This window comes from Ceratotherium simum, chromosome 11, assembly GCF_057802395.1.
Source record: "Ceratotherium simum simum isolate JZ-2026a chromosome 11, ASM5780239v1, whole genome shotgun sequence".
Lineage (NCBI taxonomy): Eukaryota > Metazoa > Chordata > Mammalia > Perissodactyla > Rhinocerotidae > Ceratotherium > Ceratotherium simum.
In genome coordinates, this window is record NC_141910.1 from 23,048,919 (window position 1) to 23,061,647 (window position 12,729).

Genomic DNA, 12,729 nt, shown 5'->3' on the forward strand with positions numbered 1-12,729 from the left:
TGGTCAGGAATAGAGATTCTCTTGTTACCATAAGTAGTGGTGATAATGGGGGTTAGTACTGTGTTGGTGTCATACTGCTTGGGATCTGTAAAAGCTCTGAGCTTTTCAGCACAGGGAACGAACTATGCTTGGGGGATTTGGGATTCAAACAATTGAGGTTAGACAGGAAAGAGGGATCATGAGCAAAGTCTGAGGCGATGATAGAGGGCAGTGGAGCTAAGATGGGATAAATACTAATGGGGTAAATACTGAAGCCCTTCAAAAAAAAAAAGCATTACTATGTTCTGATTTGGAAATCTTTCTAAGCTATATTATTAAATGACAAATGCAAGGCCCAGAACAGTATGCATAGGATGCTAGCTTTCTAGGGGGTAGGAAGGGAAGAGGCGAAGGTATGAAAATATTTTATCTGTGTTTGCATAAAGAAAAATAGAGATGGTCACCTGTGAGTGTCTGTGAGAGGTGAGACTGATGGGGTAGAAAGGGCAGAGGTGAGAACAAGATTTTTCACCTGTGTGTCTCTTTATATTGTTTTGCTCTATAAGCCAAAAGAGTATGTTACCTAGTCAAAAAAATTTTTTTAAATAAACATTAAAAAAAGTATTAGCAATCCAATGCAAGTTGTTAATGTTTGGGAGAGCTGGGAAAGTTGGGTGAAGGGAATTCTTTGTACTATTTTTGTAACTTTTTTGGTGAGTCTGGAATTATTTCAAAACTAAAGTTAAAAGAAATGTTTTCAATATTAGCAACCCCAACAAATTTTCTAGTCTTCTCTTCCTGTTTAAACACCATTCTTGCTATCCTTTATAAAAGAAGTCAATCTGCACATTTTGAACATTTTGAGTGACTTGGTAGAGGATGGGGGTATCTTTGAGCGTTCTGAGCAGCAGAAAAGCCCTCAGTTGGGAACATTAGCCTCAATCACAGTGTGGTTCCATCCTTGTCCCAAATGGCTTCAGCTGTGGTCCCTAAAGATCTGAGGAGAAATAAGTGACAGCCTCCTTAGGGACTGGCCTCTCTGAGTATGGAATTCCCATGGTGAAAGCATTGCTCTTCAATTCATATAAGCCCCTAATCATGCCTTCATGGTTTTCCTGGATACCTTTCAGTGTTTTCTCTCACCTCTGCAGCAGGCAGCCATCTCCTCAACTTCTGAATCACTCTATTTGTATCTTTCTCCACTAGACTAAGCTCCTTGTGGGTAAGTACAATGGCTGAGTCATCACTATACACAACTCCTCTGGCATAGCATAAGTACATACTTTTTATTAAGTTCTTATTTTGAAATAATTATAGATTCACATGAAGTGGCAAAAAAAAATATATACAGAGAAGCTATAAATGCCTATATTTAAAAAGAAGAAAAAATCTTAAATCAATAACCTTTCATCTGAAATAACTAGAAGAGGAAGAGCAAACTAAATCCACAGCAAGTAGAAGGAAGGGGGAAAAACGATTAGAAAGGAAATACATGAAATAGAGAATAGAAAAACAATAGAAGAAATAAATAAAACCAAAAATTGGTTTTTGAAAAGATCAACAAAATTGACAAACCTTTAGCTAGACTGGTGAAGATAAAGGAAAGAAGACTCAAATGACTAAAATCAGCAATGGAAGAGAGAACATTACTATCAACCTTACAAAAATAAAAAGGACTATAAAGGAAAACTATGAACAATTGTATGCCAACAAATTAGATAACAAAGATGAAATAGACAAATTCCTAGAAAGACAAAAGCTACTGAAATTGAGTCAATAAGAAATAGAAAATCAAAACCACAATGAGATATCACTTCACTCTCACTTGGATGGCTATAATCAAAAAGACAGACAATAACATGTGTTAGTGAAGACGTGGAGAAAGTGGAACTTTCGTACACTGATGGTGGGAATGTAAAATGGTACAGCGTCTTGGAAAACTACATCAGTCCTTCAAAAAGTTAAACATAGAGTTACCACATGATCCAAAAAATTCCACTCATAGGTATGTACTCAAGAAAATTGAAAACAGCTTGTACATAAATGTTCATAGCAGCATTATTCGTAATAGTCAAAAAGTGAAAACAATCTAGACGTCCATCAGTGAATGAATGAATAAACAAAATGTGGCATATCTATATAATAGAATATTATTCAACCACAGAAAGGAATGAAGTACTGATACATGCTACAATATGGATGAATCTTGAAAATGTGCTAGGTGAAAGAAGCCAGACACAAAAGAATATATATTGTATGACTCCATTTATACGGAATATCAAGAACAGGCAAATCAGGGCTGGCCTGGTGGCGTAGTGGTTAAGTTTGCATGCTCCACTTCAGTGGCCCAGCGTTCCCAGGCCTAGATCCCGGGTGAAGACCTACACACTGCTCATTAAGCCATGCTGTGGTGGCGTCCCATATACAAAAGCAGAGGAAGATTGGCATAGATGTTAGCTCAGGGCCAATCTTCCTCACAAAAAAATAACAAATAAAAAAGAATAGGTAAATCTACAGAGACAGAAAATAGATTAGTAATTTCTAGAGGATGGGGGAGGGGAGAATGGGGAGTGACTACTAATTCTTATGGGGTTTCTTTTGGGGGGATGAAAGTGTTCTGGAATTAGTGGTGATAGTTGCATAACTGAATATACTAAAAACCACTGAATTGTATGCTTTAAAGGGTGAATTTTATGGTATATGAATTATATATCAATAAAAAAAAAGAATGAATACAAGCAATAGCTAATGCCTTTAAAAATGTAATGAGGGGCTGGCCTGGTGGCGTAGAGGTTAAGTTCGTGTGCTCCACTTTGGCAGCCCCTGGTTTGCAGGTTCAGATCCCAGGTGCAGACCTATGAACCTCTCATCAAGCCATGTATGGCAGCATCCCATATACAAAATAGAGGAAGATGGGCACAGCTGTTAGCTCAGGGCTAATCTTCCTCAGCAAAAAGAGGAAGATTGGCAACGGATGTTAGCTCAGGCTGATCTTTCTCGCCCAAAAAAAAAAAAAATGCAATGAGAGATTCCATTTACCCTTTACTCATTTCCCCCAGTGGTAACATCTTGCATAACTATAGTCCTGTATCACATCAGGAATGACATTAGAACAATCCACAAAGCTTATTCCAATTTCACCAGCTTTATGCACTCATGTGTGTGTGCATGTAGTTCTATGCAATTTTATCACATGTGTATATTTGTGTAACCACCACCACAGTCAAGATATAGAACGTTTCAGCATCACAAGGATCCTTCCTGCTACCTGTTTGTTCTCATGCCCTCCCTCTCCCTCCATCCCTCAACTCTAGCAGCCACTAATCTGTTCTTCATCTCTATAATCTTGTTATTTCAAAATTTTAATATAAATTGTTATATGTTATATAAAATGTTATATAAATGTAACCTTTTGATTTTGGTTTTTTCACTCAGCATACTTCCCTTGAGATCCATCCAAGTTGTTGTATGTATCAATAGTTTATTCCTTTTACTTATTTTTTGGTAATGTAGTATTTTATTTATTGTGTCCATTAATAACTAATATTTAAGAACATTTACAATATTAATAGAACTTAATCTAAGAGAAGTTCAACTTTTTTTTTACATCTCAATATTGGGTATTAATGAGAGTCAAAATAATTATGGTCAAGATTATTGTTTCAAAAACTTATAAATAAATGCTTAGTGTTAGTATGTCTACATATAACTCAGTTTTTGGTGTAAAGTTCTTTGGCTGCAAGAAAGAACATTTGGTTTATTTCACCAAAAGGAATATCTCTTAATGCTGGGATGGCCTCTCTTGGTATTTCTTCTGCTATGGATTTTTAGCATAGTTATCTGTGACTATATGACTGGAGTTGAAATGGAGAGGTACTCATCATGTTAACTCCAAATAAGAGTACATAGCTGGTTACTGTAACCGATTACCATAGAAATAGGAGGTAGATAGGTAACACAACTGCCCAGTATTTTTGAGGCCAAAAAGTTAAGCCTAAGGGGTTTGGCCAAGATTCAGGAATAGAAGCCCACAGGAGATATAGTGTGAAGCCAAATTGGGAGCTTAAGAACAAAGCTGTGGGGCTGGCCTGCTGGTGTAGTGGTTAAGTTCGTGCACTCTGCTTCGTGGCCTGGGGTTCGCCAGTTTGGATCCTAGGCACGGACCTACTCAACTGCTCATCAAGCCATGCTGAGGCAGTGTCCCACATAGAAGAGCTACAACTCTACAACTATGATACATAACTATGTACTGGGGCTTTGGGGAGAAAAAAGAAAAAGAGGAAGATTGGCAACAAATGTTAGCACAGGGCCAATCTTCCTCAAAAAAAAAAAAAAAAGGAACAAAGCCATATATTGCTCTTTCTGGCAACGATGACAGTGAATTTTCCACCATTTTCTCAGTGTCTTTAGACAATGTCAGCACTAATCCTCTGCACAAGTGCTGCAGGGAGTGGGAGTAGAGAGGAAAAATTGAGGGAAAGGCCAAAGCACGCAATGGTGTCCCAGAACAGGCGCAGGTGCACTGGGACCCACTCCAGGGCAGCAGACGGATCACATCCATTCCTTTTATCTTAAAATAAATTTTTATTTTTAGAACAGTTTTAGATTTACAGAATTAATGTGAAGATAATGCAGAGAGTTCTCATATACGCCACATCCTATTTCCCCTATTATTAGCATTACACATTAGTATGGTACCTTTGTCACAAATAAGGGACCAATCTTATTAAGATTAATGGATACAGTCTTATTAACTAAAGTCCATACTTGAGATTTCCTCACTTTTCCCCTAATGTCCTTTTTCTCTATCAGGATCCCACCCAGAATACCATATTATGTTTCACGGCTGTATCTCCTTAAGATCCTCTTGGCTGTGACTGTTTCTTAGACTTTCTGTTTTTTGATGACCCTTCTGAGTTTTGAGGAGTCCTGGTCTGATATTTTATAGAATGTCTTTCAATTGTGATTTGTCTGATGTTTTTCTCATGGTTAGACAGGGGTAATGTGTTCTTGGGAGGAAGACCACAGAGCACAGAGGCAAAGTGCCATTCTCATCACATCGTATCAGTATGACTTATCACTGCTGATGTTACCCTTGATCTGATTACCCTGATCTGTTACCCTGATCAGCTGGTTAGAGCTGATCACCTGGCTGAGATAGTGTTTGTCAGGTTTCTCTACTGTAAAGTTACTCTTTTTTTTCTCTCTTTCCCTACTGTACTCTTTGGAAGAAAGTCACCATGCACAGCCCACATTTAAGGAGTCGGGAATTATGTTCCACCCTCTTAAGCAGAATATCTACAGCAATTATTTGCAATTCTTCTGTATGGGAGGTGTTATCTAATCTCCCCAATTTATTTATTTATTCAATCATTTATTTATATCAGTATGGACTCGTGAATATTTATTTTATACTTAAAGTTACAATACAATACTACTTTACTACTTTATTCATTTTGTTGCTCAAATTGTTCCAGCTTTGGCCATTAGGAGCTCTTTCAGGAAGGCTCCTACATCACTTTGACATATGACCAAAATTGTGGGGTTTTTGATTTTTGGTTTTGTTTTTTTGAGCATTCTTTTACTTCCTGGCACTACAAGATGCTCTAGGCTCAAACTGTATTTTCCTGTCCCATTCCAAGAATCAGCTTTTTCTCCAAGGAGCTCTGGTTCCTTTTATTGGAGAATAGTATTAGAAACCAAGATCTGGACTCTAGGTATGTTCATTGCTACTGGGGTGTCATTTCTTTTAGGCCCTCTCAGTTGACAGAGCAAACAAATATGGGTGTGTCAACTAACCCATATATATATACACACACACATCTATAAACGTATCTATCTGTAACCACTTGTACCCATATTAAGTTAAACGTGAGTTCATACTGATATTTCCAACTCAAATCCATTACAACATGGATTAGCTTCTTCCCCTTGCTTATCTGTAACCTCTCACTCCAACAACAACCTGGTTCCCATCACCTATCATTCATTTATTTAATTTTTCAATTCCAGTATACATGTATAGTGGTTTCAGAATTGCTAACCCATTCCCCCATGGGAAACAGTACTTACATACAATTCCTTTTGCTTTTAGTCTTATAGATTCCTATCATTTCCAAAGTTACTTAGGTAAGCACCTTACTTTCCTATCCCCTTCAGTGAGATTGTTTCATACATTTGGAATGTATTTATATTCTTTGGTCATATTCTGTATTTCATCATGGGATCTCCAACTTCATAAATGATTTTTTAAAATTTGCATACACCAAGATTTACTGTTTGTGATACAAAGTTCAATGGGTTTTGAAAAATGCTTAATGTCTTGTATTCACCATCACAATATCATACAGAATAGTTTCACTGCCCTAAAAAAATCCCCTGTGTTTTACCTTTTCAAGCCTCCCCCACATTAAACCCCCAGCAGCCACTGATCTATTTATCATCTCTATGGTTTTGCCTTTTCCAGAATGTCATATAACTGGACTCATACAGTATGTTGTTGTTTTTTTCAGACTGGCTTCTTCCACTTAGCAGTATGCATTTAAGATTCATCCATGTCCTGAACAGTTCGTTTTTTGAAAATTATTATTGCTGTGTAATATTCCACTGTATGGATGTACCAGACTGTTTAGTCATTCACCTATTGTAGGACATTTTAGTTGCTTCCAGTTTTTGGAGATTATGAATCAAGCTGTTATAAACATTTACATGCAGGTTTCTGTGTGGCCATAGTTTTTGAATCAGGTGGGACATCAGTTTTCAAATCAGGAGCAGGATAGCTGGATCATATGGTAAGACTATGTTTAGTTTTGTAAGAAACTGTTTAACTGTTTTCCAAAATGGCTCCACCACTTTGGATTTCCAACAGCAATGAGTGAGAGTTCCTGTTTCTCCTTATCCTCTCACACGGTTGGTATTCAGTTTTGGATTTTTTGTGTGTGTGTGGGAGGAAGATCAGCCCTGAGCTAACATCCATGCCAATCCTCCTCTTTTTGCCGAGGAAGACTGGCCCTGGGCTAATATCTGTGCCCATCTTCCTCCACTTTATATGGGACACCGCCACAGCATGGCCTGACAAGCGGTGCATCGGTGCACGCCCGGGATCCGAACCCGAGCCGCCAGCAGTGGAGCCCATGCACTTAACCGCTATGCCGGGGGGCGGCCCGGGATTTTTTTTTAAAGCCATTCTAATACGTATGTAGTGGTATCACACTGTTGATGTAATTTGCAATGCTCTAATGGCAAATGATGTTGAATATCTTTTTCATATGCTTACTTACTATTTGTAGATCTTCTTTGGTGAGGTATCTATTCAGATCTTTTGTTCCTTTTTTAATTGGGTTGTTTGTTTTCTTATTGTTGATTTTATAGACTTATTGTTATATATTCTGTATAAAATTCTTGTGTCAGATATGTATTTTACAAATATTTTCTCCAAGTCTGTGGCTTGTCTTTTCATTGTCTTAACAGTGTGTTTTGCAAAGAAGGCTTTTTTTTTTTGCTGAGGAAGATTAGCCCTAAGCTAACATCTGTGCCAATCTTTCTCTATTTTGTATGAGGTCGCCACCATAGCATGGCTGACAAGTGATGTAGGTTCCCCCCAGGATCTGAACTTGCGAACCCAGGCTGCTGAAGTGGAACGCACCAAACTTAACCACTACACCACAGGGCTGGCCCAAGAAGATATTTTTCATTTTAATAAAGTCAAACATTAATTTTCCTTTCCTGGATCATGCTATTGGTGTTATATTTAAAAAATCATTACCAGGGGCCAGCCCTGTGGTATAGCGGTTAAGTGTGAGCACTCCGCTGCTGGTGGCCTGGGTTTGGATCTAGGTGCGCACTGATGCACTGCTTGTCAGGCCATGCTGTGGCAGTGTCCCATATAAAGTGGAGGAAGATGGGCACAGATGTTAGCCCAGGGCCAGTCTTCCTCAGCAAAAAGAGGAGGATTGGCATGGATGTTGGCTCAGGGCTGATCTTCCTCACAAAAAAAAAACCTCATTACCAGACCCAAGGTCATGCAGATTTTCTCCTATGTTTTCTTCAAGAAGTTTTATAGTTTTGCATTTTACAATTAGGTCTATGATGCATTTTTTTGTGTGTGTGTGAGGAAGATCAGCCCTGAGCCAACATCCATGTCAATTCTTCTCTTTTTGCTGAGGAAGACCGGCCCTGAGCTAACATCCTTGCCCATCTTCCTCCACTTTAGGTGGGACGCCACCACAGCATGGCCTGACAAGCGGTGCACCAGTGCGCGCCTGGGGTCCAAACCTGGGCCACCAGCAGCAGAGGGTGAGCACTCACCCGCCATGCCACAGGGCCAGCCCCTTGAGTTACTTTTTATATAAGGTGTAAGGTTTGTATCTAGGTTCCTTTTTTTGCACATAGACACCCATCACCATTTGTTCAATACCATTTATTGAAAAGACTATCCTTTCTCCATTGAATCACCTTTGCCCCTTTGCCAAAGATCAGTTGGTTATATTTGTGTGGGTCTATGTCCGGGCTCTCTATTCTATGTCATTGATCTACGTGTCTATTCTTTCATCACTACCATGTTGTCTTGATTGTCGAAGACTTATAGTAAGTCTTGAAATTGGGTAGTATGAGTCTTCCAACTTTGTTTTTTTTCTTCAGTAATTGTTTTGGCTATTCTAAGCCCTTTGCTTTTATGTATAAACTTTAGAATCAGTTTGTCGTTATCTACAAAATAGTTTGCTCAGGTTTTGATTTTGATTATATTGAATCTACAGATTAAATTGGCAAGAACTGACAATATTGAATCTTCCAATCCATGAACATGAAATATATCTCCATTTATTTAGATCTTTTTTGATTTCTTTTCATCAGTATTTTCTGATTTTCTCCAAATATGTCCTGCACATATTTGGGTAGCTTTATACCGAAGTATTTCATTTATTGAGTGCTACTGTGAATGGAATTGCTTTCTAAAATTTCAAATCCCAATAGTTCATTGCTGGTATATAGGAAAGCAATTGACTTTGGTATATTAACTTTGTATGCTGCAACTCTGCTATACTCACTTATTAGTTCCATGAGGTTTTTTTGTTGGTTCTTTGGGATTTTCATATCATCTGTGAAGAGTTGTATTTCTTCCTTTTTAATCTATATACCTTTTGTTTCCTTTTCTTATCTTAATGCACTAGCTAGGAATTTCAGTACAATGTTGAATAGGAATGGTGAGAGAGGATATCCTTGCCTACTTTCTAATCATAGGGGGAAAGCATCCAGTTTCTCACTATTAAGTATTATGTTAGCTTTAGGTCTTTTTGTAGGTGCTTTTTGTCAAACTGAAGAAATTTTCCCTCTATTTCCAGTTTGCTGAGTTTTTATCATGAATGACTGTTGAAATTTTAATTAACTGTAGATTCACATGCAGTTGTAAGAAAGAATAGAGAGATCCATGTACTGTTTACCCAGTTCCCCCAATACTAACAGCTTGCAAAACAATCCACCAATCTTATTCAGATTTCTTTAGTTTAACTTGTACTTATTTGTGTGTGTTTATACAATTTGATCACATGATTAGGTTCGTATATCCACCACCACAGTCAAGATACAGAACAGTTACATAACCACAAGGATCTTTCTTGTTGCCTTTTATAACAAAACCCATCTCCACCCTGCTCCTTCTTTCTACATCACTAATCCCTGGCAACCACTAATCTGTTCTCCATTTCTAAATTTTATTTTAAGAATGTTATATAAATTGAATCATACAGTGTTTATCTTTTTGGATGGTTTTTTTTTTTTTTGACTCTGTGAGATCCATCCAAGTTGTTTCTGTGTATCAATAGCTCATTCATTTTTATTGCTGCATAGTATTCTATGGTATAGAAGTACCAAAGTTTGTTTAGCCATTCACCTGTTGAAGGACATCTGGGTTATTTCCGCTTTTTGGCTATTAAGAATAAAACTGCTATAAACATTCACATACAGGTTTTTGTGTGCGCATAGGTTTTGATTACTCTAGGATAAAAATCCAAGGAGTACAATTGCTGGGTCATATGGTAAGTGCGTTTAGGTCTGTAACAAACTGCTAAACTGTTTTACAGAGTGGCTGTATCATTTTACATTCTCACCAGTAATGTATGAGTGATTCAGTTTTTCTGCATCCTTGCTAGCATTTGGTGTTATCACTAATTTTGTTTTAGCCATTCTGATAGATGTGTACATACCTTCTTTTGGAACGCCATAAACATCTTTAAAAAATTGAGCCAATACTAATAGCTAATGTTTCCTCTATGCCCTTTAACTTGTGAGGAGACCCAGCTCCTGCATGCGAGGGACTGGAGAGACAAGACTAGAGCATGAAAGGACACCAGTTCCTCCAAAGTCATTCCTACGAGGCTTGTGGTCTCACCAATAATGATGTGAGTTGGATGTTAAACCCTGAGCTCCTGACAAGGACTTGTGTCAGGGAAATCTCTGTGGAGCTTGGAGGGAAAAAACCCCAATAATTCTGTAGAAGGGTTAGAGAAGAAAATCACTGTCTGGATCTGCCAGAGGCTCAAAGTCGGCTGTTTGAAACTCCAGATAAAAGGAATGGCATTTACTCTCTGGGTCTCCAAAAAGGGATTCAGATTCTGCCTGTTTTGCAAAGAAATAGGACAAAACTAATGAAGGCCCACCTGTGGCAAAATGGGACTGATTTTCAACCTGAGAGAGCACCCTATCCCTTTTTAGTGGATTCTGTTAAAGAAGATTCCTAGATTATCATCCAAGTTCAATTCTCTCATTTTCCTCAACTTCTGTCTGTTGTATCAAGCCTAGGGCATTAAGTTCCATTCACTGACAGTTGTGAATATGGATAAAACCATGTTACTGTACAGTTATTGGATCTCAGTTATCTAAAGAGTAGACGGCCTTGATGTATCAAAAATATTTGGCTTTCAAAAAAGTAACTCTTTCAACAAAGGTCAGTTTTGTCTGGAATGACACAGAACACTGTGCCCAGGACCTCATAGAGGCAGAATGCTATCAGGGGACTTTCCGTCCTTCCTGGCATAACTTTCTCCACCCCTGCCCTTCCTGACCTTCACCCCAGGGGGCAGGGGACATCTATTGTCCACACTCTGGTATGATTTTTCAAAAAGTATTTATTTATACCCCATCCTACTCCAAAAAAGCTTTGAAGAAATTAAAACATTTTCCTATGTAAAACAGAACCAAAACTAGTTAAAGGGAGCAGAAAAATAGATGTGGCCAAATTAGTATTTAGCATCCACAATGATTATATTTTGCTTTAAAGAATGCTCTTAGCTTCTAATACTCAAATGCAACAACACTCTTTCAGAAAACCATCATTTGACTTTCCCATATGATGTTTTCAAAGTTTTAGGTTTAATTTATATGCCCATATTTTCCATTTCACTATTTTATTCTTCAATTACTGAGCTTTTAGTGGCTTATCCATTTAAATAAACATCTTCAGAAGGTTTTTCCAGCAGTCTAAGACGCCAGCTGATGGCTGTTAACCCTTCTAGAAAACTCAACAGACGGCCCCTCAGTTGCTCCCATGCACAAGCATTATTCACCTCCAAAACTTTCTGATGATAACTACAAAGATATGATAAAGCCAGTTTCTCAGAGAGAAAAATCAGCTCATGAATAAACATATACTGAGGTACTCCTGTTATTATACGCTACCTGAAGGTAGGGACCTCATCTCTCTTGTCCACTAATGTGCCTCATACAGTGCCTAGGACATAGTAGAGACTCAAATATTAACTGAAAATTGTCAAGTGGGGCCGGCCCCGTGGCTTAGCGGTTAAGTGTGCGCAGTCCGCTACTGGCGGCCTGGGTTCAGATCCTGGGCGCGCACTGACACACTGCTTCTCTGGCCATGCTGCGGCCGCATCCCACATACAGCAACTAGAAGGATGTGCAACTATGACATACAACTATCTACTGGGGCTTTGAGGAAAAACAAAAAGGAGGAGGATTGGCAATAGATGTTAGCTCAGAGCCGGTCTTCCTCAGCAAAAAGAGGATGATTAGCATGGATGTTGGCTCAGGGCTGATCTTCCTCACCAAAAAAAAAAAAAAGAAAGAAAATTGTCAAGTGCCCTCTCTGAGCAGGATTTTCAGACATTTTGGGAATATGCAGAAATAAAGGATTCAGGTCTCCTCTCAGACATTTTGGGAATATGCAGAAATAAAAGATTCAGGAGTTCATGACCAGTACCCTCTCACACACCCACCCAAGGCCCATCATAGCACATATATCTATATAATGGTAGGTGAAAGCTTAAACTTCCTACGCAAAGGCCTTATAGAGGAGCCAAGATTCCCTTTGTGGTCCCCATCTTTTCTGGAGGCCACAGACACCCTACACAGGCCCATCATGTGGAACTGGGAGGGCCATATCCACTGAAAAGCCTTGGCTAGTTGCATGTAGAGATATCCTAGCATGTAGTCACGCCCACAACCACTGAGCCTCCAGAAATGGCCACAGTGCCACCATTTCATGATGGAAACACAGTAGCAAGATGTCACATGTGAAATGACCTCTTGGATCCTCTAAATTCTATGGTTGTGGTTTATCCCAGGGCCATGACAGGGCTGCCTCAAATTGGGACAAGATCTCCCAAGCCACAGGCTTTGCTATCCCTCTGGACTGTGTTAATTCTGCCACCTGACTTCCCAGCTGCTGCCCTATCACCTTTTCCAAATACTTAAGTGCCCATTAGTTTATAGTGCTGCTTAGATGCTTTATGTCTGGCT

The 12,729-nt window shown here is 38.8% G+C and overlaps 1 pseudogene; it reads right to left on the reverse strand.

Moving 5' to 3' along the window:
* Positions 1-3,602: 3,602 nt before the first annotated feature.
* On the reverse strand, positions 3,603-7,740 carry LOC101392380 (phosphatidylinositol N-acetylglucosaminyltransferase subunit P-like; annotated as a pseudogene).
* Positions 7,741-12,729: the final 4,989 nt, after the last annotated feature.